Source organism: Parasteatoda tepidariorum, chromosome 2 (genome assembly GCF_043381705.1).
Source record: "Parasteatoda tepidariorum isolate YZ-2023 chromosome 2, CAS_Ptep_4.0, whole genome shotgun sequence".
Classification (NCBI taxonomy): domain Eukaryota; kingdom Metazoa; phylum Arthropoda; class Arachnida; order Araneae; family Theridiidae; genus Parasteatoda; species Parasteatoda tepidariorum.
In genome coordinates this window covers 93,026,736-93,053,927 of record NC_092205.1, presented here as the reverse complement: position 1 = coordinate 93,053,927, position 27,192 = coordinate 93,026,736, and the positions used below count along the sequence as shown (strand labels likewise).

Below are 27,192 nucleotides of genomic sequence, written 5' to 3'. Positions count from 1 at the left end.
TGGGTGACCACTTGGATCAGTCTGCGTAGGGACCGAGGGTGTGCGGTATTGGTCCTCGTTAAACTGTGCTACCGTAAAGTGCTCGACTTCGCGCGCAGGTCGTCGGGCTACCGAAGCGGGGGTGCCATCCCCTCCGCAGAGGATCAAAATTGTGATGGCATGTCTTCGGATCATCCTCCGGGATGTTTCCCAGACTGTCGCCAATAGCCCATTGTGCAGCTCTAGTGCGACGTAAATTAACAACAACAACAAAAAACTCTTTAGAACCTTGTTGTTGTAGAGCAGTGACTTATGGCAAAGAGTAGCCGATAGAAACATACGTAATCGTAGACTTTAATGAATAGCTTTGTTTTTTTAAAAAAAAGTTTTGAAATTTTCGTTTGTTGCAAGTTATTTCGCATACGAACGCGTACTCTCTCTAAACTGTTCGCGTACCCCTGGGGGTACGCGTACCACACTTTGGGAAACACTGCTGTAGAGTGTTTCTATTTTTTTAAACTAATTTATATTATTACATTTTTATAAATGAAATGATAATTTATGAAAATATTTTTATTCTCCGTTATATAGGAATTTTTTGAACCCGAAATTTATAGAAATTTTTTAGATTTTGAGTTTTATAAGAATTTTTTATTTTTTATATCGAAATACATGGGAAATTTTTGATCTCGAGACTGCGGAAATTTTTTAATACTAAGATCCATTAGAATTTTTCTTATCCAGAGTTTGTAGAGTCCGAGATTCCAAATTTTTTGATCCTAAGTTTCAACAAAGAAAAAAAGAAAAAAGAGATTTTGAGATGCGTGGGAATTTTTTGATCTCGAGATTCCCGGAAATGTAAGACTGATATCCTTAGAGAGTTTTCGATCTCAATTTTTATAGGAATTTTTGATGACCAGGATACATGCGACTTTTTTGAAGCCGAGTCTTATAGGATTTTTTTTAACTTGAAATTCTTGGGGATTTGAGAATTCGGAAATTAGCTTTTTGAGCTCGTTTTCGGAATAGTAAAAAAAGACTATATTGTGGTTATATTTTATAATTATTACCATCGTACAGCAGACCCAATTTTTTGGGTTTACGGCTACTAATAGTCAACTCCGTAGCCTTGTAATTTAGAACCAATCCTGAAGACAAGGAAACTCCTAGACTAATAAACCCAGATGTATTGATTTGTTATAGATACATGGAAGACTTTGTGATTCTACAAACTTAACGTGCATTAGTCACCATTACTACACGGGGTGCCTTCGGTCGGCTGGGATCAAACCCACGAATTCTTGGACATAGGCCCAGCGCCCTACCAACCTGGATATCCCGGACAATCACTATTGATATATTGATATATTCGGACCAATCACCATTGAAATATTGTTAGAAATTACCTGTTTTCGGATTACTATATTTAACTAGTGGGCTCCGCCCCCTGTTTGCTAACCCCCGAAAATCGACATGCAATTTTATATCCATGCTCGCCTAAGTTGAAATCATTTGAAGTGTGTTCTAGCGTAAAATATTAAATAATTAAATCAAATATTAAAATCTTTAAGACTCAGTTTTCTTTAAAAAGTTAAAATTTTTAGTCAATAATAAGTCATTGAAAAAAATTTTTTAATTAAAATATAATGACATGCAATAGAACACTTTGCAGGAATTAAATAGTAATTATGGTTTTTTTGTTGCCCAAGTCAGAAAAAAATTTCATTCAGAAATTCGTAATCAGGTATGTTTACGCTTTCATGTTTATGACGACTCACAAGCTTGAAATTTCGATTCTTTGACAGCAACGCAAAAGAGAAATGTGGGTGCGTAAGAGAAATATATATGTATGTATCAATGCTTCTTAATTTCTTGTTCTTAATATTTGTTTATATTTAATAACTAAGGCCCGAATTTTGATGACATTTGCATTTTTTTGCATTTTTTGCATTTTTGGACATTTTTTGTCTTTTAGAGCATTTTTTTAGATTTATAGGGCATTTTTCTTTAAATTTTGGGGCGTATTTTGCATTTTAATGCATTTTTTAAAGTTTTCTGTTAATTTTTTCCAATTTTTATTATTTTTTATCAATTTTCATTATTACTCTGGCTTTCAAACAATGAAGAAAATCTATTGGATATTAACAGGTGAAGCAAAATCTTTTCAAATTGAAGAAGAATTGTCAGTAAGTGAGACCGTCTTTTTCAAGTACACACCTATAACATCAGTAGACGTTGAAAGAAGCTTCTGCAGGAATGAAAATTTACTTTCAGACAAGAGACGCTCGTTTACATTTCAAATTATCAAAAAACATTTAATAATCCAATGCAATTCTGATATTTAGTAATATTATGTTACTAATATTTTGGTGTTATATCCATCAAAGTTTCTATACAAAAGAAAAATATTTTGGTGTCAATATATTTTCCTTTTTTTGTTATTTTAGGATATAAAAAATATTTTTCAAACTTTAGTGAACGTAGAACAAGTATTGCATTGCTTTATATTTTTTAAATGACTCATAATAATTTTAAAGAGCAAAACATTTTTTTAATTCAATATTTTTATTTTATTTAAGGCATTTTTTGCGCAATTTTTGCATTTTTAATGGAATTTTTTGCCCTTTTTAAGGGCATTTTTTGCACTTTTTAAGGGCATTACTTGAGATTTTTTAGGTCATCAAAATCCGGGCTCTATTAATAACTATACCAAATGATATTTTTATACTTTTTTGTTTGAAAGTAGTAGGAAAGTATATATAAACTTAGTCATAAACTTAAAACTTTTTACAACTTACGATCCCGTGTCCATTATTGCTTGGTGTTCAGTAATCTAGGCGTTGTGCCGGAAAAACAAAGTAAGAGTTTTTACAAAAAAAAAATTTTTTTTTAATGCAACTTATATTGTTTTAACGTACAAAGATATCTAAAGAACACCGTTAGTAACTTGAACTCTGCGGAATTATAGTGTTAAGTTGGTGGTAGTCTTTTAAGTCATGTAAATACACTAACTACAAAACAATTAATGAAACACTTTCTTGAATTTAATGAGAACGAAGCAATGTCTTCAATTAAATGCACTAAAACAAAACCAAAAAAATGAGATGGCATTAATAATTGCTTTCAACCTTTTAAAAAGGAATAAGATACCTAACTTTTTATGCCGTTAAAAACAATCTCGAACTCAGCTGCTTCTTAGACTATTTGAAAGCAGTGTCGTCAAGTCATTAAATTAAAATAAATACAATAAATGCAAAACAATTACTGTAACACTCTTAAATTTAATTAAAAAACAATAAGTCATTAATTACAACGAATTAAACAAAATAAATTAAACACAACCGCCAACCATAATTGTTTTCTACCTGTAAAAGAAACATAATCCCTTAACTTCCATTTATAACCACTAAGTAGCACTTAAATCTTCCGGAATGCTAATGTTATTGAAAATAAATTACCACACCACCCCTTAATAGTTGTAGAAGTTTAAAAACGCGTTAATTGCCTTGACACTTAATCACCGTTAGGAGAGAAATTAAATTTAAAAGCGTTTTCTGAAACTTAATAACCGTTCGAAAACAAGTTTTTGCTATTTTTTGTTCTTAGCCGTTAAAAGTAGGTTGTTTCATAACGTTAAAAAGAAGTGATACTTTTTCTTCCCTTCTCGTTTAAACCGTTTTAATAGCTTTTCTTGAACATTGATTGTTTTAAGTAAATGAATGGTAGTAGATAAAGGTAGTTTTGCGATTTTGTAGTTATTCGTTCGAGATGGTATAAAGCTTTAGTTTCTTGTAAAAAATAGTTTTTCAAAATTGGTTTAAAATAGCTAAGGTAATATTTTTCTTGCTTAAACTCTTTTCTTTTCCTTATTACATTTTAATGTGCTTTGACAAATATAATTTATTACAAAATGACCGAATAACAATTTCTATGACTTGGTTTTACTGTTAACATCGCATTAGTGCTACACTAATGGGCTATTATCCGAAGACCATACTGGTGAATGCGCTACTGGTCCATGGTGGTATCGCAATTTAGATCGGAGGATAGTAATCACCCAGCCTCCGCACCACGCTCCCAAATTTCACTTCTCAAAAGTTCAATCTGCATGAACTTTTCCAGCTCTTTGACTTATTTAGTTAAAAATACAATATAATAAAATTTAATTAAGGTACACAGAACTTAAATTAATAGAAATATTTTTACTGTACTTGCGACAAAGTTAACATTTAAGCATGATACCAAGAGTACCGCAGCCTTTTTAGACAGTTTTCTAATTACATTACTAAATCTTTTTTAATCGCCAAATTTGATAACTTTCTATAATTAAAAAGGAACCCAATTTATTGAACTTAATTGGAATATTTTTTTACATTTACTAAATAATTGTTGAGCATAAATAAATATTCGCTTCTTAATTTACTCTGATTCCCTGGAAGCTGCACTTTTTAAAAGTTTTCAAAATGTATGAGAATAAAATATGAAAATAACTTGAAAACAATTACTGTTCGTAACCATTTATTATAAAAAAAAGAAATAAAATAAAAATTTAACAAAACGTTTCAGAGTATCTTGAAGTTCAAACATACAAAATTAAAAAAGTATAATAAAAAATATTCTTTTTTATCACCTGCTGTGTAATGTTAGTCAAAAAAGCTTTTAAATATTTAAATTCATAATCAGGGTGAAAGGCCAAGTCTTTCAACAAAAAATAAGCACCTTTTAAGTACTTTTTAAGAACTCAAAAAATATTTTCAAGCACTATATGCATTCACAAAATGCAAAATAATTTTCAAAGACTTCACAAAATCATGATAAAATAACTAGTTTTTGACAAAGAGCTCTTTTTCTTGATTATATTAGTCATTAAAAAATGATCGAGATAATTTTCGGTTTGATTTTAGAGGGTGGAAAATGAAGCTGGAAATTGAGAATATCTTGCAAAATGCAGCAGAATTGCACACGAGAGTGCAATAGTCTGACCGAACCCAGCTCACTAAATGCACGCGCGGACTCGCAAGTATTTCATCAAACCTGTAAAATGATTGGCGCTTCCATACGCAGTGGGCCGACGGTACGCTGAAATAGATTGTGGTTGAATGAATTGTGAAAAAGCTGAATAGAACAAAGTGAAAAGCACGCTTTTGCATAGTACGTGGCGAAAATAGACAAGGTAAAGAAAAAAATCTCGCTTTCAAAAAGGGGAAATTAAGCACTTTCTAAAAGCACCCAATTAAAAAAGCACCTTTAAGGGCTTTTAAAAAGCGAGAATCGAAAATAAGCACTTTTTAAAAACGCTACGCACCATGGTAAAGATAACTATGGAATATTTATGAACAAGTTCTAAAACTGGGAGTATATTCCCTATGGAATAATATTAATTTAACTAGATTAGAAAATGTGATGACATACGGCTTTAGTAGCTACTTTACAAAGATCAATTAATATTTTCCAGAAAAATATAAAAATCCTTAACAAGGTTACATATCTTGATCATGTCATCGAATGTCGCGTCGTTGAATGTCCATTTCTGGTTGTGAACATTTATCCTTTCTAGGGCCTGGCTAACCCTCTACTCTAAATAAAATTTTAATGTCTTATCATAATATCCTTCATGTTCTCTAACTGAAGAGCACATTTCCAATGCTTTTAAACCACCTAAATTATGAATATTTACTTATGAATATATAAAATAAATAAAAAAATAAACCATATGACAAAATGGTGACAAGAATGTCCGGCACCAAAAATGTTCATACCAATAACTACTCTAAGCTGGTTTTACTTTTTTTACCCGCTAGCTCGTATTTCTTAAAATTCTTTTAAATTTTTATTTAAAAAAAATTTATGCTCTTAATGATTTAAATCTCCATAATCATTACTATTCTTATCAAGATCTGTATTTATAGAAGTAATAATTTTTAACAAGTTTATCTCTCTCTCTCTCTCTTCGTATGCCTGTTTAGGCAGAGGGGTACGATTGTTCTTGTTTTCCTGTGGCGCCGTCTATGACCAAGATTTCGACTTCTACCACACCCATACGTCACAGGGCGGTCCCATTCATACATCCATTCATTCATCGACAGATCGTAATTTTGACCTGAATCAGAGAACGATCACTCTCCAATCCAGTACCTCCAGAGGTATTGATTTGTTATGGGAACATGGAGGACTTTGCGACTCAACAGATTTAACGTGCATAAGTCACCATTTATTACACGGGGAGTTTTCGACCGGCGGGGTACGAACCCACAAACTCTCGGGCATGGGCCCAGCGCCCTACCAACCAGGCTATCCAGGCCTTAACAAGTGTATGAACAATATTAATACGCACTATTTTATTGTGATGGAACATATTGTAGTATGCAATCGAATAATCGTGAATATGTGTTACATACCGTACTATAATCGATGCTTAAAACGATGCTTATAATCGATGCTTAATCGATGCTTAGATTTGCCTCGAGTATAATTTAAATTTTTGAATATATTCTTTTTCTTCTTCTTAAAGATCAAAATTTTGAATGCCCACGCAACGAATTCAATTATTTGAGTTTATAATGTTAGAAAAAAGTGTTTTTTGACTGTTTTGAAATGCAAATATTTATACCGTATATAATGCACTTAATAATCTATACCTTTCGCTCTTTCTCTCAATAGATAAAACAAAAATAATTTCAAACCAAAAATCTTTAGAATTTAGATATAAGTTTTATTTGATATTTTTTTTCACTCCTATTCTTCCTTAAAAATTAATTTTTGCTTTTCTTCTCTTTTTCACTTTCTTTTTTTCACTACGTTGGTTGTAATAACACGGATTTCAGTCTTCCTTAATATAGCAGATATTGAAGCAGTTATTATACTGTTCAAATTTGTTTGTAGAGTTACAGTTCTTCAAATATTATGCCCGTATGTAAAGATAAATAAATAAATAAATTTAAATTAATTTCTAATATTTTTTTTCTTATTTATTTTCTAAAATTTAAAAAAAAAAGTTCTATTAAAGCATATAGTGAATAGAATTTTCAAGTATTTTGTTAGATTTTAAATGCAAAATAAAAATAAACTAAGCAAATAAATTTAGTAAAAAAAGTGCTGCGAGAAAAGCTGATGAAAAATATTGTTATTAAGATGCAAGATATCAAATTAAAATACTCAATTAATCTATAGTTTAATCTAGTGATTCTTCCATGTTAGTGATTTTAAAAACTTAGTCATTTTCAAAATGCAACAGGTGACAATTCAATAGTATTTCTTGTAAAAAATAGACATAAACTGCTCTCTCCCCTTGATCTTCAATGATGAATGAAACGGAGCCATAGGGGTTGGTGGGTGAAGCGAACAGGGGGCGGTGCTTTTTAGTGCTTTAAATATTGACTACTTATCCATTGTTGTGAGAAAAAATTATTTTACACTTTGGAAATCCCTTTTATAAGCTATAGATTGAGTTCATGTCAAGAGAGAGAGAATATATAATATAAACCAAATATAAATCTTTCATTTATATTGAAATTTTCAAACTTAAAAAAAAAAAAAAAAAAAAAAACTTAATGGAAGAGATATAAAAGCCGTTTCCTGTTTGAACAGTTATAAATCCCGTTAACGTAACAAATTATTTTTCATTTTTTTTGTCGATTGAGTCATAACAACTTTATTCCACATGGATCATTTTTTTCAAGTATTGATGATTATTAATCAGATTCAGATAATCATTTTTTTTTTCAGCTACGATATATTGGGAGTACAAATTAGTTCGGTCCGTTTTCAAAAGATGGCTCTGGCTGTTATGAATGTTTCATAGTGACAGCTGGTTTCTGTGGTTTCAGAGAGGTTAGACATCTGTCAATAATATTCAGTTTATATCGCTTTGAGTTTCATTCAAAAACCCTGTTTTTTAATTTGTTGAATATGTTAAAACTTGTGGTAACTAAGTAGCATTTGTGGGAGGTTTTATGTTTCTGCTTTAAATTGGAAGAAAAGTGCATCTGAAGCACATTGAATGCTTGTAGAAGTTTATGGTGACAATGCTCCAAGTGATAAATCCTGTAGGAAATGGTTTTGGCATTTCAAGAATGGTGAATGGTGTTGTATACTATGAGCTGCTACAACCTGGCGACGATCGGTATAGGCTACAATTGATTCGTTTGAGTCGTGCATTACGAGAAAAACGGCCGGAATACGAGCAAAGACATGACAAAGTTATTCTTCTGCATGATAACTGTCGGCTCCATGTCGCAAAAAATTTTTTGGAAACTCTCAAGTGAGATATTTTACTGCACCCGCCGTATTTACCGGACATTGCTCCTTCTGATTACTAGTTGTTCCGACGGATGGGCAGGTCACCGGTTCACTTCTTTCGCAGAACTCGAAAATTGGTCACTAACTTGGATCGCCTCAAAAGACGAGACATTTTTTTCGCGATGGAATTCGAAAACTGCCTGAGAGGTGGGAAAATTAGTAGTAGCCAACGGTGGACAATACTTTGATTAATCTGTTCATTCATTTTGTTCAAAAATAAATGCATTTTTGACCATAAAAAAACGGACAGAACTAATTTGTACTCCCAATATATATTGACAAAATATGCTTACATAAAATTACAATAAGTGCATGCTAACAAAATATTTTTGTAGAAAATATTGATTTTTAAGATAAATAACAATGATGATGATAGGTGAGAGGAATGTCTCCCCGTTAGATTAAAATTTCCTAAATGTGTCATAACAAACAATTCTGATAAAAAAATAATTGAAATTCAGAAAAAATAAAAATTTTAAAATTTCTCTTAAACCGTATGTCGAAATGGAAGCCACACGAGAATGGAATTCGTACGAAAATTACATCATTGATAAGACTTGAACATGAGTATCTGGCAAAGTAGATATTTAACCTTTTATGTTCGACAAAAAAGGAAGATGCCAAAAGGGGATCGTTTTTAAATCACGCCATTAAATGACGCCAACCGTTATTATTAATGAAAGTGAAAATACATAATTTAGTTCAAGCTTTTTCCTGATCACTTCTATCACTTCTTTACTCTTTGCCCTTTATTGCTGTTGAAACCATTATGCGTTCGTGAAAGGTCAGGAAGTTACAGTTATAGTTTTGATTTATGTCTAAAGAGTTGTTATCATTATGTTGGAAGAAAATATGGTATTTAAAGATAAAAAATTAATTTTGAAGTTTATACGAATAAAGGATATATTTTTTACATTTTCACTTCCATAAGCGAGATAATACTGTGATATTTTCAAAAATTGCTATTTTTTTTTAGGTGAGTTCATGGATTACATAGTGATGTCAAAAAAAAGTATCGATTCTATCAAAGAACCGATATTTTCTTACGTTATTTGGCATCGATATATATTCGTTCAATAGTAGAGGAGAGTGGGGTCAATTGTAACAGGGTACGATTGTAACAGAGCAAAAATTTCGAGTGACGGGTTCTAGATTTGGTTCGCATTCCGTTCTNAGGGGCCCCCTTAAAATGGATTTGTTTGAAAATAAATTTTAAAATATTAAGAAAAACAATGATTTTTTTTAAAAAAATCAATTTTAAATATATATTAAAATTTTTTCAAAATGTTATGATTAAAATTTAGTTCTAATTTAACAAAATAAAGTAAAATTCAATTTATTATTATTTATTTTAATTTTAAACATGCTTTCTAAAATGAAAATATATAAATACTTTTATATTTGAATAAATAAAAAATATACGAGAAAAACAACTTAATCGAAGGGCCCCAAAAACTTGAATGGCCTAGGTCCCCGCGTACGCGCCGGCCCTGAGCATAGCATTTATTTCTGTGCCAATATATATATTTACTGTTCTTGGATCTTTAGGATGTCAAAACGTAAGAATTTAACAAATTTTAATTACTTTGAGAAAAAATCACGACCTGAAATTTGTGAGGTGACTGCATCTAGTACCAATGTAAGTTTTTCTGTTTTACAGAAATGTGATACTTCTGTTGAAGAAAACGTTTCTAGCATAACAAAATCTGATGAATGTGAAAGTAGCCCTCAAAGTGTTACTTCCCACCCATATGACATTGGACTTTTTTCAGAAGATATTACATTATGTTCTTAAACTTAAAAAATCAAATCAAAATTTAACCAAACAATTTTGTCTAAATAAAAAGTCAAAATTGTCTAGCTGTCTAAATTAGGGAAATAATAGTGCTTTATTACAGACTCGAATTTCTTTTAGTAGTTTCAGAAAATTATGAACACCCCCCTTGAAAAAATTCTGCGTACGCCACTGGAACCGATATTTTCTTACGTTATGTGGTATCGATATATATTCGTTCAATAGTATAGATATGTTTGTTAAATACCATCGTTAATTTTATATATGTTATCTTTAAAGCTCGAAGCCTGCTAGGGTGCATTTTATTTAGCTGATCTGCAGAATAACTAGTGCAATCTGTTAAAGTGCAAAATCAAGTATTTTCCACAATTTACCTAGATACTGGGCACATACGGGCTTTCGTATCCTTTCTCGTGTAGCTAATTTGTTGATTGGTTTGAAGAAATGACATTATATTAACTACCTAATATTTAACTACTAATTGTAATAATGTATAAAACTGTTTGATTCTTAGTATTATATTTTTTAAAGTAATTGATTATTGATTTTTCTATAAACTAATGGGCTGATTGTTTGATTGTAGTAACTTGATTATTTAGATAGCGAAAAAAATAAGTAATAATTTAGACGTACAGTGTGCCTAAGAAACGGACCACCCCGAATATCTTTTGATCTAATAATCGGATCTCCACGTTTTAGGACTCAAAATTAATGGTTCGGGGGGGGGGGGACCTCAATTACGCTAATTAATTTGTGCAGACGATATTTTGCGTTGCAAGAGCAGACACAAAAACGTACTTTCTCGGAATGAACATACCTTTTTTATGACGGATTCAGATTTCAGACTCCCGTAATTTAGGGGGTAGCCGCAATCTGGGAAATATTGTGCCCATACATTAGAGCAATCCAAAGTTTGTACCCCTTATTGTTAATTTTCATTTCGGCGTATAATCCCCTATCTCAATATCGTTTGAAACTAATGGAAAAATGTGCCTTGGTGAAAATTACCGAGCTTTCTCGTGTTCCCATAAAGCAGGAAATACGATAAATTTAACTATCCTGGTAATATTGCAGGGGTCTGTTTAAAAGAAATTTGGGTCCGATAACGGACCCTTCACAAAATATCTTTTCATAAAAACGGACCCCTCTCAAAATAATTTATCTTTTAATCGGACCCTTCACAAATTTGTTAACCTTCATTATTGTTTTGCTAATCGAATAAACACTTCCCGGGGGGGGGGGCAGAAAGACGGTTCGAAACGAACTAAGTTTTCCAAGTTTCCCTCAGTTTTCAAATGTCTCCCAAGTTTTCAAATGTAGTATTCTAAGAAAATATTTCTGTATTTACGAACATCGTGTGCACATTCTTATTCATATTATAAATAATTGATAATAAATTCGTAAATAAATAATTTATCAATTTATATTTATGAAATTAATTAATAGAATATTACGTAAATGAAAATTAATTTCCGGCAATTTTTTAATTAAAATATTATAAATTTAAGAATTGTTTAAGTTTACTTAATGCCTCAACACATTAAAAGTGATACATAATTGCGTTATTTAAAATATGACAATTCAAATAATTAAAAATGTGAGTGATTTTGTTTCCATTATTCGTCCGAAATGAATATTCTGCGTTGAGCAGTATAGACTAAATACCAAATATTTGTTGCATCTCTGATTTAGTAGCAGCAATTGTTGAGCAGAATCTTCTAGATATTTACAATTTAGAAACTTCTTGAAAGGGTTTTTAGCAATTTTGGCAATAACAGGACCCTATTTGCACAAATTCACAAAAGCAGGACCCTGGTTGTAAGAATGTGACTTAACGCTTATTTTATATTCACAAATTATGAGTAGTTTTTTCACAATTTTATAAGAACAGGACCTTTCACAAAATGTCTGGACAGACCCTTATTTTGAATATACTTTTTCTCAGAGCATGATGTCATATAATTTTATTTGTTATCAGTTATGATTGCGAAATTATCGTATTCGATAATTATAGTTATTAATAATGATTGCAATATTATAGCGTTTAATAAGTATTATTATATTCGTAGTGTTTGATACTCCTACATGTATTATCAGCAACCGGTTACCTCTGTAAAACCGAATTTTGCGTTGTTCCTTCTCTTTGGCAAACTTTGCTTCATTGTCCCTTTAACCTATAAATCTTCTTTTTCAAACTGTAGAAAAGAAAACAACCTTAAAAAGTTCGTAAATATAATAATAAAAGTAATCAAAATTAGATAGTTAACTATAAAAAAGTTTAACTGAACAAGAATTTAAATCAGAAATAAATTTTCAAACGTAATTCAGATAATTTGAGTGTATTTTTTTCTTAAAAAGTTTGAAAAATTTATATTTTCATGCTATGTAAGAGTATTAAAATAAAAATATAGTTTTTGTTGTTCAATCTGGAAGTAAACTAATATTTATTTAAAAAAAATAAAACTTCTGTGTGAAAAATTGTAAACTTTTTTACATAAAGTCTTTCAAAATTTCAATATTCAAAATGTTCCAGCAGCAATATAATTTATTCTGAATAGATATTTAGAAAAAAAAAGGAAAAGATATTTAGAAACGAATCACGACTATTTTAAAGTTTGAAATGAAATATTTTTCAAGAAAAAAAAATCATCGTTAGTTTAAAAACTGAAAGCAGTACAATTTATTCCATTTTTTTAAAAAAAAAAGTTGAGTTTAACAATTAATTATTCTATGATATTTTTTTCCGATTGAAGATTAACGCTTGAATATGATTTATATTTAAAAATGGCGTAGCGGAACTCAAAAAATGTTCTTTTTTTAATTATCTTGAATTTTAATTGAAAAAAATGCGAATTCTAAAAGAAATGTTTCTTTTCAGTTGCAATCTTCCCAACAAGAAAAATATTTTGAAAAAAAATCGGTGCTTACGATCATTTATCACAGCTTAATTTTTTTCTAACTTCTGCATCAATTTAAAATATTTTAAGCAAAAGAAATAATTCGTTCATTCATAAAAAAGAGTTACTTTTTTTCAAATCTTACATTATTGTATGAATAAATATTGATTTAAGTATTCTAAAAATGTTATAGTTAATTTATAAAATTAATTATTTATTTATGTCTCTAATTTAAATAATTTGCGTTTTTAAACCTGTCTTTGAATGTTTATCTTGGACTTGTGTTTGTCCTTTACAAATATTCAACGATATTTTTGTTTATTCTTTAATTTTTAATTCTATCAAAGGGTCTTCTAGGTGAAGTACATTGCATAAAGAAAACAATGTACAATTTTCTTTTTACTTTCTATGACTTATATAAAATTTACACTCGAATTTTGAATTTTTTTACTAGAATTTAACTTAAGCACTGACATTATTTAAATGCAAACACTTTTATGAAATAATGTAAAAATCTGATAGAATTTTCTTTTCTTTTGAGCTAAAATTTGAAAGAAAAAAGGTACTATGATCTCTTACGCGCTCTATAAACCATAAAAGTAGTGTTAATGACTTGAAAGAACTTTTAATAGGCAATCAAATATGCTGTTTTCAAAACCATTCTAGCTCAAAAAAAGTGAAAAAAAAACAGCATTTTATAAATTAAAAGAGACCTTCATATTTGAATTTTTACAAAAAAATATTATGATAAAGAAAATTTTTGTATTCACCAATATTCATGTGATGGTTATACTAAAGCAAATTAGCATCATAAGTTTATTAGATCTCAATTATTCTGGCATGCCAATGGAAAAAATTTGAATTGAGCAAAACAGATTTAAAGACAAAACTTTAATGATTAACTTTATAACTTAAAAAGAGTTATAAAAGAATTAAAACTCTCTAATATTTAGGTCAAAATCAAACATTAATCTGTTATTGATTGTTTTTACATAGTGATGAAAAACATTTTTATCTCTTGAAATACGTATAACTGTTTTTCATACTTCTCAGTGTAATTTAACAATAAAATTAAAAAATAAGGAACTATCATCACTGATAAACATTGACTAATGTTATCTTTGTTTTGTTTAGTTTAGCGCAGTATGATTGCATCAGGCTCCTTTATCTCTAAAATAAGAACAACACTTATACCAATAAAAGGTTCTAAACTTTTTAATACATAGAGTCAGAAACGTGCATCCTTCAATTATTGATAACGTATTTATAAAAAAATTGTACCTCTTGGAGAATTGGTCTTTTTTTTTTAAATGCTGTCAAGTGCACTTTAAAATTATCATAATAGTAATGAATTATGTATGCAAGTAAGAACTTAATTAGGATCCACGTTCTTTAAAATAAAATATTTAAGACTTATTTACTTTGATTATTTTTCACACCTATTTGTTATAGATTACTTTTAGTGATGATAATGAAACGTATCTCTTGAAATTATCATTTTTTTGTTTTTTTTAATGCTGTCAAGTGCAATTTAAGATTACCTTAAAAATAATTAATTATTTTTAACAAAGAAGTACTAAATTATTGTGAGCTGCAATTTCTTAAAAAATTGCAAAAGGCAAATTTATTTCTCTCCTACTCATTTTTAAAGAGAGAAATAATTGTACCAAGAATTCTTTATTTAAAATATCGTCAGTGTTTTAAGATCGAACATAAAGTATTGTTTCAGTATAAATATTTATGAATGTTATTTTTATATTCTACTGAGAGAGCAGTATGATCACATTAAGCTTTTTTTCTTCTCTTAAACACAATCAACATTCTTCTACCAAAAAGATTTAAAACCCTCCATTACACATTTAAAGTCAAAACCTCTCACCTATCTGTTATTGATTACATTTAGTGGTGATAAAAAAATTGATCTCTTAAAATAATAATCGTTTTTTTTTAATTGCTGTCACGAACAATTTAACGGTACCTTAAAAATAACGAACTATCTTTAGCAAATCAGTACTTAATTTTTGAGAACCACAATTTATTAAAAAATTACGAAAGGCAGATTTATTATCCTTATCTCTAACTCATTTTTAAGAGGAAAAATCGTATCCTGAGTTTCTTAAAATGAAAACGACGTCAGTGTTTCAAGGTCGACCGTTAAAAGTATTGTTCCAAGATAAATAATGATCAATTTAGTTTCGGCTCATCATTACAAACTAACTCGGAGCCATTAATTAAAACCGCGTTATCCTGACGTAATGTTTTTAAATAGTGGCTTGCACTTCAATTTTTAGTGATCTGTCCATTAATTAATCTGCTTATTAATGGGTACTTATTATTCTTTATCGTTCTCTCCCTAAACTTTTTAGTGTGGTTCGGAAATTAATTCTAGAACATATTTTAGTGGTAATCCAGTTCGAATTATTTGGTGGAATAAATTGTTAATAAGGTTGTAAGGAAAAAAATTAACGTTTTATGGATAACATGGTGCTTAGCGTTTTTAAAAAGTGCTTATTTTCCATGTTCGCTTTTTAAAAGCCCTTAAAGGTGCTTTTGTCATTGGATGGTTTTAAAAAGTGCTTAATTCTCCCTTTTCCAAAATGAGATTTTGTTTCTTTACCATGTCAATTTTCACCACGTATTATGCAAAAGCGTGCTTTTCACAATTCATTCAACCACAATCTATTTCATAGTACCGTCGGTCCATAACGTATGGAAGCGCCAATCATTTTACAGGTTTGATGAAATACTTGCGAGTCCGCGCGTGCATTTAGTGAGCTGGATTCGGTCAGATTATTACACACTCATGAGCAATTCTGTTGCATTTTGCAAGATATTCTCAATTTTAAGCAGAAAAATATCTTGATCATTTTTTAAAATGACTAATATAATCAAGAAAACAGTTCTTTCTTAGAAACTAGTTGTTTTATCGTGATCATGTAAAGTCTTTGAAAATTATTTTGCATTTTGTTAATGCATGTAGTGCTTAAAACGGGTTTTTGGGTACTTAAAAATATTTTTTGAGAACTTAAAATGTACTTAAAAGGCTCTTATTTTTTGTTGAATGATTTGGCTACGCACCTGGATAATAAGTTTTAAAACCTAGTGCTCCGCGGAACACCATTTTATTCTATTTTTTACTATTCTATTCTATTCTATTATTTTTCTATTATTTACCCGGAACACCGTTTAATTTTACCAAGGAACCCTAGGGCTTATCGGTAGAATTAAACGGGTTTCGAAAATTAGAACTTTTATTAAACATTTTTTTAAACGTTTTTGAAACCAGTAACCATCTAATAAATAAATCTAATAAATAATATGAACCATGCTGGCTCATTAATTAATTTTTAAACTCAATAAGATTAAGTATTCTGATTTCCTAGGAATAACACAGCTGTATTTTTTTTATTTATTTATTTTTTAAAANGTTAGCTCATAATTCTAATTGATAATTCTTATTGATAAACACAAAACGAAATTATTGTAACATTTCAGGTACTACCAGAAATAAGGGGGCCCTAGGGTTTAGCATCGCAGGTCTTATGATAAATCAGGCTCTGTTCATACAAAAGTATCTTAAGAAAGGCTTGTAAATAAATTTAAAATAATAAAATTATTGTGGGGATTGATAATGAATGTATAGAATTGAATTTTCCATTTTAAACTCGTGAAATTTGGCATATAAAAAATAAATTTTAATTTCTGATGAAAAATATGGACAGAATTATTTGAAAGATTATATCTAGTGTGTTTACATCTCTCCACAAGCAGCAACTTTGTTTTAATTTTTTAACTCAGTGACTTGTAAAATGTATTTAAATACATCAAAAGTGTGCTTTTTATATTGTTCTATTCAACGTTTCCACAATTCATTAAACCACAATCTGTTTCACTGTACCGTTGTTCCGTAGCGTATGAAAGCGCCAATCATTTTACAGGTTTGATGAAATACTTGCGAGTCCGCGCGTGCATTTAGTGATCTGGATTCGGTCAGATTATTGCACACTCATGAGCAATTCTGTTGCATTTTGCAAGATATTCTCAATTTTAAGCCGAAAAATATCTTGATCATTTTTTAAAATGACTAATATAATCAAGAAAACAGTTCTTTCTTAGAAACTAGTTGTTTTATCATGATCATGTAAAGTCTTTGAAAATTATTTTGCATTTTTTTAATGTATATAGTGCTTAAAACGGATTTTTGGGGACTTAAAAATATTTTTGAGTGCTTAAAATGTACTTAAAAGGCGCTTATTTCTTGTTGAATGATTTGGCTACGCACCCTGGATAATAAGTTTTGAAACCTAGGGTTCCGCGGAACACCATTTTATTCTATTTTTTACTATTCTATTATTTACCCGGAACACCGTTTAATTTTTCCAAGGAACCCTAGGGCTTATCGGTAGAATTAAACGGGTTTCGAAAATTAGAACTTATATTAAACATTTTTGAAATCAGTAACCATCTAATAAATAATACGAACCATGCTGGCTCATTAATTAATTTTTAAACTCAATAAGATTAAGTATTCTGATTTCCTAGGAATAACACAGCGGTATTTTTTTTTTCTTATTTTTTTTAAAACTTTTTTTTTTACTTTCCTTCGTTTTTCTTGAATTGAATTTTTTTGAATCTCCTGAGCCGTGGTGGTGGCTTAGGGGATACAGCGTTCGTCTTTCAATGAGATCAACCGGGTTCGAATCTGAGCGATGGCTGGTCGATCCGATTTCCGCATCCGGCTTGCACTAGCCTTAATGCTGATGTAAAATATCCTCAATGGCAGACGGAAAATGGGTTAAAGCCTCATTGCCTTCAAGCTTACCGTGGAAGGGCTTCGTGGTTTTCCTCTTCTCGTAACGCAAATGCGGGTTTGCTTCATCGAAAAGTCCTCCACGAAGGACAATTTCTTCCAGTACTTGATCCAAGAGCTTCCTTGTCTTCTGGATTGGGTTCAAAATTATAAGGCTACGGAGTTGATCATTAGTGGTCGTAAACCCAGAATTGGGTCAGCTGTTCAATGACGGTATGAAAATGATGCTAAAAAATGGAATAGAGTTAAGCCTGTAATTAAGAAGCAGTGAAAAAAATTCTTTACTTTTTGTTCTTCGCGGTGTTCTCTCAATTCAGCTCTTTAAGTTTTATTACAAACAATTGTAGAGAATTTTTAAGCAATTTTCCCTTATTTATTTGTTTGCTTTTCCAAACTTAAGTATGCTAGAAAAATAAATGGTAGATGCTGTAATAATCTGCAGCGCCCGCTTCCTTGCTGAACGGTTTCTGCTTACTGGGCTCTTAAGAATCACCTCTACATGTTGAAACCAAACATATTGTTATTATACTACTATGTAATAGTAGCAAAAGAAGATGTGTGTTTTTAGCATAATATTACTCTTTAGCTCGAAACAACCTGTGTGTTTCGACATTGGTGACAAAAACAACTTAATGTAGCTTTCGCATTAGTACCAAAAAAAATTTAAGTTTAACTTAAGTTAAAATTAAGTTTAAAAAAAACATACTTTTTTCTTAAAAAGAACATGTTTTTTTTAACGTTATGACAAATAAACTGTATGTTCTTAGCTTTATTGAGAAAAGAACATGCATTCTTAGCACTGGTAAGAAACAGCAGCTTGTGTGTTCTTAAGCAATAGTAATGAAAAAATATTAGTATTGGCTCTTTTAAATATGTTACACATTTAAAAAAGATAGCTAAATTATTTATCATCAGTCATTTTATATTTATTTGAAATTTTGATATGATTTTTATAAAAATAGTGAATATGAACATATGACAAAGTAATGAAAGCGAAAGTGACACAAACGATTCGACAAATGATAAATGTCTTTTTAGAGCAAAATGTGTAAAGTGAACAAGTGAAAAGAATCGAAGATTTAAGTTGATAATGCCACTCTAAATGTCAATTTTCTCTTTTGAATCTTGTTTTGTTTAATGAAATATTTTTTTAAGAAAAGGGCAAAAGAATTTAATACTTTTGGCTTAAGATTAATCGAAACTTTCAGACGATTTTTAAATTTAATTTTGGAGGCTAATACTTAACTGTTATTTTAACCCGTAGTTAATAGGGTGAGTTTCCTCACTCGGAGTCTTAGTAACATACTCCAAAATGTTCTGACACTGTCGTTCGGAAACAGTTAAAAAAAGCTTAATCGGGTTTAATTTTAAAAGATGAGTGAGATACTCCATGCTTCTCTTAAATTTTGAGTTGAATTAAAATGTTTTGAAAAGAAATTTTTCATTTTAATACAAATTATTTATTTACCTCTGTAGTACATACTGTATTTTTTATTACACCTTTTTTATCAAAATAAAAATTCTAATGAAATATACATTTAGAAATTAAAGATATGATTGGAACATTTTAAGCAGAACGATTAAACCAGATTCATTAAGAATGTTCTTTAAGTTTCTAAAAATCGTAAATTTTATTAAGATAGTAACGTTTTTTGTTAGATTTTTTATAGAACTATTTAAAATATTCAAAAAAAATTAGTATAAATAATAAAGAATATAGACGTTACGGAAAAACTATAAACTGAATCATTTAAAAAGTCAACTGTTCTTAAAAGTGTCATCAATTTTTAAAATTTTTCGATTGCACTGCGGGCCAGAAGACCATGATCTTTGGCTAAAAGACAAAAATTAAACTTTTTAAACTTTTCCGAAATTAAATTTTTTTTCTGAATTTTTTTGTCAAAATTTTTTTTTAATTTTTTTAAAAGAGAACTTAAATTATGGGATTTTTTCGTGCTCTACCCAAACATTGCTCATTTCCTCCCTTGTCAGCAAAATAAAAAAAAATAAGTAAAATAACAAAAAAAGCATATCACTGAACCCTTTAGTTGCCTGCACAGTATTTAAACGGTCCCTTAGAAAGGATAGGGCTAGGAGGATCCAGAGCAAAAGATTTTTGTGGAGATTTCAGTAAAAAAAAAAAAGTAAAATTTAATGGCACTTATTGGTTATAGGGATATGTTGCCAACACGAAGTCAGATTTCGGTTTACATAGATATTGGCAGCCGATAATAAACATAGCAGGGTGCGTAGCGTTTTTAAAAAGTGCTTATATTTGGTTTTCGTGTTTAAAAATCCCTTAAAGGTGCTTTTTTTCCATGAGTGATTTTTAAAAGTGCTTAGTTTTCCCTTTTCCGAATTGTGATATTTTTCTTGATTTTCGCCACAAATTATGCAAAAAGACATTGTCCCATTCAGCGTTTTCACAATTAATTCAGCCCCAATCTATTTCGGCGTACCGTCGATCTGTACTGTATGAAAACACCATTTGTCTTACATGTTTGATGAAATACTTGCGGGTCCGCACTTGCGTATACTGAGCTGGATTCAGTGGTAAGGATTTTTGATTTTGTGCAACCCTGCTGCATTTTCAATTTCAGACTTCATTTTCCGCTCTCTGTAAAAGAATCGAAAAATCTCTTGAATTTTGGCTCATTACGGAGACCAACTAAACATTGTCAAAAATTTTTTTCTCTATTAGTGATAGAAAATTTCATTACTCTTGTTAATTTCATCGTTTGTGACGGTAAATAAAACCGGATAAAACCATCAATTGTCAAAAACTGTCTAATTAGGATATTTTTCAAAGTGCTTAAAAATATTTTTTAAGTGCTTAAAAGGTGATTTTTTTGTTGAAAAAATTGACTACGCACCCTGCATGGGTGTATTAAATACAAATATTTTGATCATTAATACTAAATATCGAATACGATAATATCCCTATCATTATGTATAACTGTTATGAAGTTTATTTGGGTGACGTAAATATTGATCAAAGTAAAAAATAATATAAATTAGTTAAATTGAAAAATTTGTCGCTATATTATAAAATATCGTTATTTTATGGCAATACAGCCCAATAATAAAATTCGCACTTACGGGTTCGTAATACGTACATTCAGGCTCTAGGAACTAATTTTCGTATTGACGTAATACGTACATACGGGCTCTAAGAACTAATTTTCGTATTGACGTAATACGTACGTTCGGGCTCTAAGAACTAATTTTCGTATTGACGTAATACGTACATTCGGGCTCTAAGAACTAATTTTCGTAATGACAAAAATTGTCGCTAACACATAATCCCTATTACCGATAAATACCAATTTAAATGCTCAACTTAACACTTTTCATTTGTAAACGTTTGACTTCAACGTTAGGCTATTTAAATATTTCACGGTAGGACAGCTTTAAGATGCTACAAAATCAGCATTATGAAATATCTTCATATGTTCTTTTAAACTGCGTAAGTTTAGGAAAGAACACTTTCTCAACTAATAAAGTTCTTAAATAACGAACAATTTTCTCTAAACTTTCTCAGGAAATATCGTTTATACGTGACTTACATCGGCACCTCCATGAAATACCATTTCTGTTTTATAAAATGTCTGGATAAACTTCTAAACCTGGAAGATAAAATCAAGTACCACAGCACGTTCCGCAAGATAAGTGAGACAAAACAATCATTTTTATAACTACGTTACTATATCATGGCCGTATATCTCTCTTTTTTTTCCATTTCATACATACCTTAGGAACTTTCAGCTTTTAATATTTGTTTTTATGAGACACTTTATGTCTTTAAAAAAAATGAATGAAATTTTCTCGCGATGCCTTAACTTTTTTAGTTATAAAAGTTAACGTAAAGATAATATTCCATTAACTACTCGTGACATCTTAGCGGTTTCGTGCAATTTTAAGTTTGAGAAAAGGCGATTAAGAGACAAGAAATACTATGCGATTATCAAATGACGTAATGTTTTTAAAAAAAAGTATGTGGGTAGGTTTTTGCGTCGCACTAGAGCTACACAATGGACTAATGGCGACTGTCTGGGAAACAACCCAGAGGAAGATCCGAAGATATGCCATCGTAAATTTGATCCTCTGCAGAATGGATGGCTCTTTACGGTAGAGCAGTTTAACGAGTTCTGATACAGCACACCCTCAGTCCCTACGCAGGCTGATCAAAGTGGTCACCCGCCCGCTTACTGACTGCAGCCAGTGATGCTTGACTTCGGTGTTCTACTGGTAACCGTGTATTTATGATCAGTCTACTGCTGGACGTTTTTAAAAGAGAACAACGTACATGATATTTTTTTAAAAAAGAACGATTACATGATGTTTCTAAAAAGGGAAACTACGTTACATTTTGTATAATTACAAGTAAACTGTGCACTTGAGAAACGTGAAATAAAAATGGTGCATAGGAAATGAACAGGAAATGCAAATGGAATTAAAAAAATTAACATTCAATTATTAGTTTGAGGGTTTTCAGCTTTTAAACTTTAACTTGTAATTTGGCTTGCTCAAAAGGACCATTTTGGTTGATGGGCTTTTGACATAAATTTTTATTTGGGAATTTCCAATTCGTTCAAAAAATATCACACTTTTAAGGGCCTTTTTCGCTATTTTTCACACTTTTCCATTATCCAATAAGTTTAAATCGATTTCTCGCAAAAAGAAATAGAAAAAATTGATTTATCTCTAGAAATATTTATTTTATAAGCTCGCTCTTCTTTGATAAAGTTGAAAGTAAAAAAGAAGAATAAATAGATTGTCATAATATTGCATACAGTACTACACTCGTTATTTTCAAATTAATTTAGCCAAATAAACAACAAAGATATCTATTATGTTTTGGTTTTTTATTTCTCTTTTTAGTTTTGTATTTCTTTTTCTTATAAGTGCTCTAGGCATGTTTACGTATGCCCCTTATATCTGGGAAACACGAGAATGTGTTTTTAGAATACTATAAAATTAAAAAATAATTTATTAAAAAATCTCAAAAATTTACATCCGACAAAGAGAAAACTAATCGTAAAGTCATTTTTGCTGTGAAAAATAGATTTTTTTTAATTGAAAGATTAATTTTTTATTGTGTACTTGCACTTCGAGAGGAAGATCACAGATAATGCCCACACATATGACGCATGTCGTCTGCGCCAGCTGAAAATGGCGAGTTAAAGTTGAGCTAAGTTTCTGCACATAAGTTAGAGTGTTAATTAACGTCAAGTTAATTAAATACAGCACCGTATCGCTCATAAAATTTGTTAAAATATAATTCTTTCTCAAATTTATTAATTGTTTGGAAATTTTATAGTACATTTTCGTTTCGTGCACCTGGCAAATTTGATCCATAACTAATTTCTTTATGTTCTACATAGCTTTATGCCTGCCTTTGTGTTCAGTAAGAAATACATAGTGAAAGAATTGGAATCTTTATAAAAGAACCTTTTCCAAGGATTATGGAATTAACCACTTAAGAGTATTGATTATTGACGGGCTTGGCTTACTCGTAATAGAATCGAAAGAACAGTTCCCAACGTATACTAGAGCCCCTGATATAAACCCACTATAGAGGAGCCTTAACGTAAACAAATTCCACGTTTCAACAACCAATCAGGATCGATATGCACACTACGTCACTTGCTGGTATCCCATTATGTTTCTGCGTCTGCGAGTATGTATAGGTGTTTTTGTTTTAACTCAAGAACGGTTTCTGCTATCTTCCGGAAATTTGGGCAGCGAGAACAAAGGGCATTTTTAGCCACCGAGACCTAAAAACCGTTCAAAAATTTCGATATTGTTCGGAAAAGATGTGTGAGAAATCAAATTTTCATATGCACTAATTTTCAATTGGTTTCGAATTAGCTAGAGTTAATAAGATAGCCAAAGCATAGGTAGCATTAGCCAAAGTTATAAATTAAAATGCGTGTTTTCATATATTTACGGTCATCCATTTATGGTTTTCACATATTTACGGTCATCCATTTATGGTTTTCATATATTTAGGGTCATCGATTTACGGTTTTCATATATTTACGGTAATCTAAATATTTCATGCACAATATCCAAAACTGATCATCCTCTTTTAGAAATAGACAAAAACTTGAAATAGTGGAGAAATTTACAAATTTAAGCTCTTAAATACTTTATTGAACTTATTTTGACTTTAAGCGACTAAAAACTATGCCATTGGCAAACAAAATTTTTTTTAAAAAATAATAAGTAAAAACCTTGCAATTTTTTAGAGAAAAAATTTCAAGATTTATTTTCAGAGTTGTTCAAGCAAATGAAATTTAGAAAAGAAAAAACATAGAATTATACTGAATCTATAAAAAACCAGACTTAATCAATTTTATTGATTTCTAAAGATAAAGATAGGTTAAACACCTAAGGACTTAACTTCGGTGTCTGGACTATCGCAATGGTTATCTTACGAAATATAATTGAAAAATTGTCTTTAGCATAAATGAAATGCTATTCAGAAGAAAAAAACCAGTCCAGCTTTTCGAGAAAGCTGAAAATAAACGTATTTTCCGCTTTTCCTATCCATACGTAATATCTGCCCCCCCCCCCAGATATTACGTATGGATGGTTTGGACACTACATTATTATTTAAGCATATTTTTTTCTGATTTTTGCACTGGTAGGAAAAGCTGAAAAGGTTTTCTTTTTTATAATTACTCGAGAAATAGTCAACAAGATAGTCACAAGTCTTAGTATAAGTCTTGTAAAGACGTAAATGAGGTGTGGTTGGAGTTAGTATAGTAATATTGACTAATTGAAGATTTTGATGAAATACAGGGTAATGAAAAATATCAGTTGAAGAAGAAAACTGGATCATAATTATAAAACTTTTATTTAGTAGTATTCGTAGTGCTCGAGACACAAAATATTATTATATCCATAATAAGACTTTCTAAGTTGAATAATAAATTTTGAATAATAATACAGGGTGCGTAGCGTTTGAATAATTTGAATAATTTGGCTACGTACCCTGTAATATGAATAAGAACAGGCCATGGAAGACAAATCCCCCATGACCAGCCAATTTAAAAAGTAATTGAATTGCTCTTAACAGACATTTAGAATCATGAGAAGAGATCAAAGATTGGCAATTTATAAAAAAATAACATAGCCAAAAATGTAGCCAACCCATAATCAATGTTTGGTCTGAGAAAATCCTTGGCGATTGCCAACAAGACTGTGAGAATTATTATAACCATGCAACTAAAACATATTTGTGGTAAGTAATTTAAGAATAAGGAGTTAAAAATAAATTTTTGTTTTCGATTAGGCGTGACAGTGAATTAATGAGTCTTAGATTAGTATTGAAATAAAAAGTTAGCCGTTACATTGATCGATAAGAAAAGAACCAATGCGACGAACTGGGTTCGAATCCCAGTCGATACGAATTCCGCATCCGGCTTGCACCGACCACAGTGCTCGCGTGAAATATCCTCAGTGGTAGATGGATCATGGGTTAGAGTCCCCTTGACGTCAAGCTAACCGTGTGAGGTTCTCGTGGTCTTCCTCTCCATGTAACGCAAATGCGGGTTAGTTCCATCAAAAAACCTCCCCGAAGGCAAATTTCTCCCAATACTCGATCCAGAAGTTCCCTTGTCTTCTGGATTGGGTTCAAAATTACAAGGCTACGGAGTTGAACACTAGTAGTAGTAAACCCGTAAAATTGGGTGGGCTGTTCAACGACGGTTATAAAATAAAATTAAATATGTTCGCTTTTATAAATATTATCTCATTGATTTAATTTAAATATAATTCGATTAACAATGATTATAAAAAAAATAACTTTAAATAATTAAAGATATTTTAAAGGCTAGGAAATATGTAAAGTAAATTGTGGCATCACAAGTCTAGTACTAATAAGTTACAAGTACTGATTCTTCAAAATCTTAGTACTAATAGTTGCAAATCTTTTCTACCTTCAGCGATTCAAACTGTTTAATATTTTAACCAATTATCAGTCTGTGATGAGTGCTCGTTTTCATATTATGATCTCTTAATAAAAATTTGATTCTTTTCCCAATCACATAGAATTAGTATAGAGATGTGTACACAACGTTTGGTGTCAAAGAAGCTACGTGCCTAATATTTGATTTTCTCGCTCATCAAACAGTTCCTTTATAGATCCACTTAGTGAATAAATCAAACGAGATAAAAGTATAAGTAATGTGAACCTGCCTTATAAGGTCATGTTCTAATACAATGTAACCTCATTTTCCCACCCTTTTGTTCTCTTTTTTTTTATTGAGCTGTAATTATTCTTAGACAAAAAGGGAAATGAACTTATTCTGCAACTGACGCTAAAAAAAGCCGGCGTTATCGAATTTAATTCATGACAACTAATTTATTATTGTCCATATAGTAATTGAAGTTTTGTATTTATATTTAAATAAATTACGTTCATTAAATATAAGGTTATACAAAGTGTTCCGTAATCACAACACTTAAACGCATATTTTTGTTTCTTTCTCAAAACTGTGCATATGCGTATAAAAGGATGCAAATCATTATTTAACTTTGTAATCGTTTGATTAATTCTAAGGCTTATTGCATGTGGACTAATTAATAGTATAATGCATATAGGCTAATTGAATGATTTACATTCTAATTAGCTTAGAAGCATCTGGGCTCATTGAAAATGGTCCATAAAGTATTTTGGTGAAACAATTGTTTCATCAACGTTTTATCAATATTGTTTGATCATAATAAATAATCATTCATTAATGAATGATTATTTTCCCTATTAGCCTAAAAGTATTAGGGTTCATTGCAATAAGCCTAAAAAGAGTTAGGCTAATAAAAAATCCTAGAGACATTTCCAATTGCCAAAATGAACAAAGAGTTGAATTATTGTATGCAAAAAGATGAATAAAGCAATTAGGTTTCGATATATATACACTGAAGAGCCAAAAAAAACTGGTACAGGCATGAGTATGCAAATAAAGGGGTATGGAGCCTATCAAAGTACAGTGCTGCGATCGGCAAGGCAACGAGTGTCTAGCACAGTTCTTAAATCGGTTACTGCTGCTACAATGCCAGGTTATACAGACTTAAGTGAGTTTGAACGTGGTGTTATAATCGGCGCACGGGAGATGGGACATAGCATTTGCGAGATAGTAATGACATTTGGATTTTCACTTACGACCATTTCACGAGTATACCGTGAGTATCGTAAATCCGGTAAAACATCAAATCTACGACAACGCTGCGGTCAGAAAAAGATCATGCAAGAACGGGATCAACGACGATTGACGAGAATCATTAAACGTGACAGACGTGCAACCCTTCCACAAATTGCAGCAGATTTCAATGCTGGGCCATCAACAAGTGTCAGCGTGCGAACCATTCAACGAAACATCATCGATGTGGGCTTTCGATACGGACTT

At 30.5% G+C, this 27,192-nt stretch overlaps 1 protein-coding gene across 1 annotated transcript in view; it reads left to right on the top strand.

Moving 5' to 3' along the window:
* LOC107450037 (GTP-binding protein Di-Ras2) overlaps positions 1-27,192 on the top strand; it is a 77,323-nt gene that overhangs the window by 33,472 nt on the left and 16,659 nt on the right. The window lies entirely within an intron of this gene.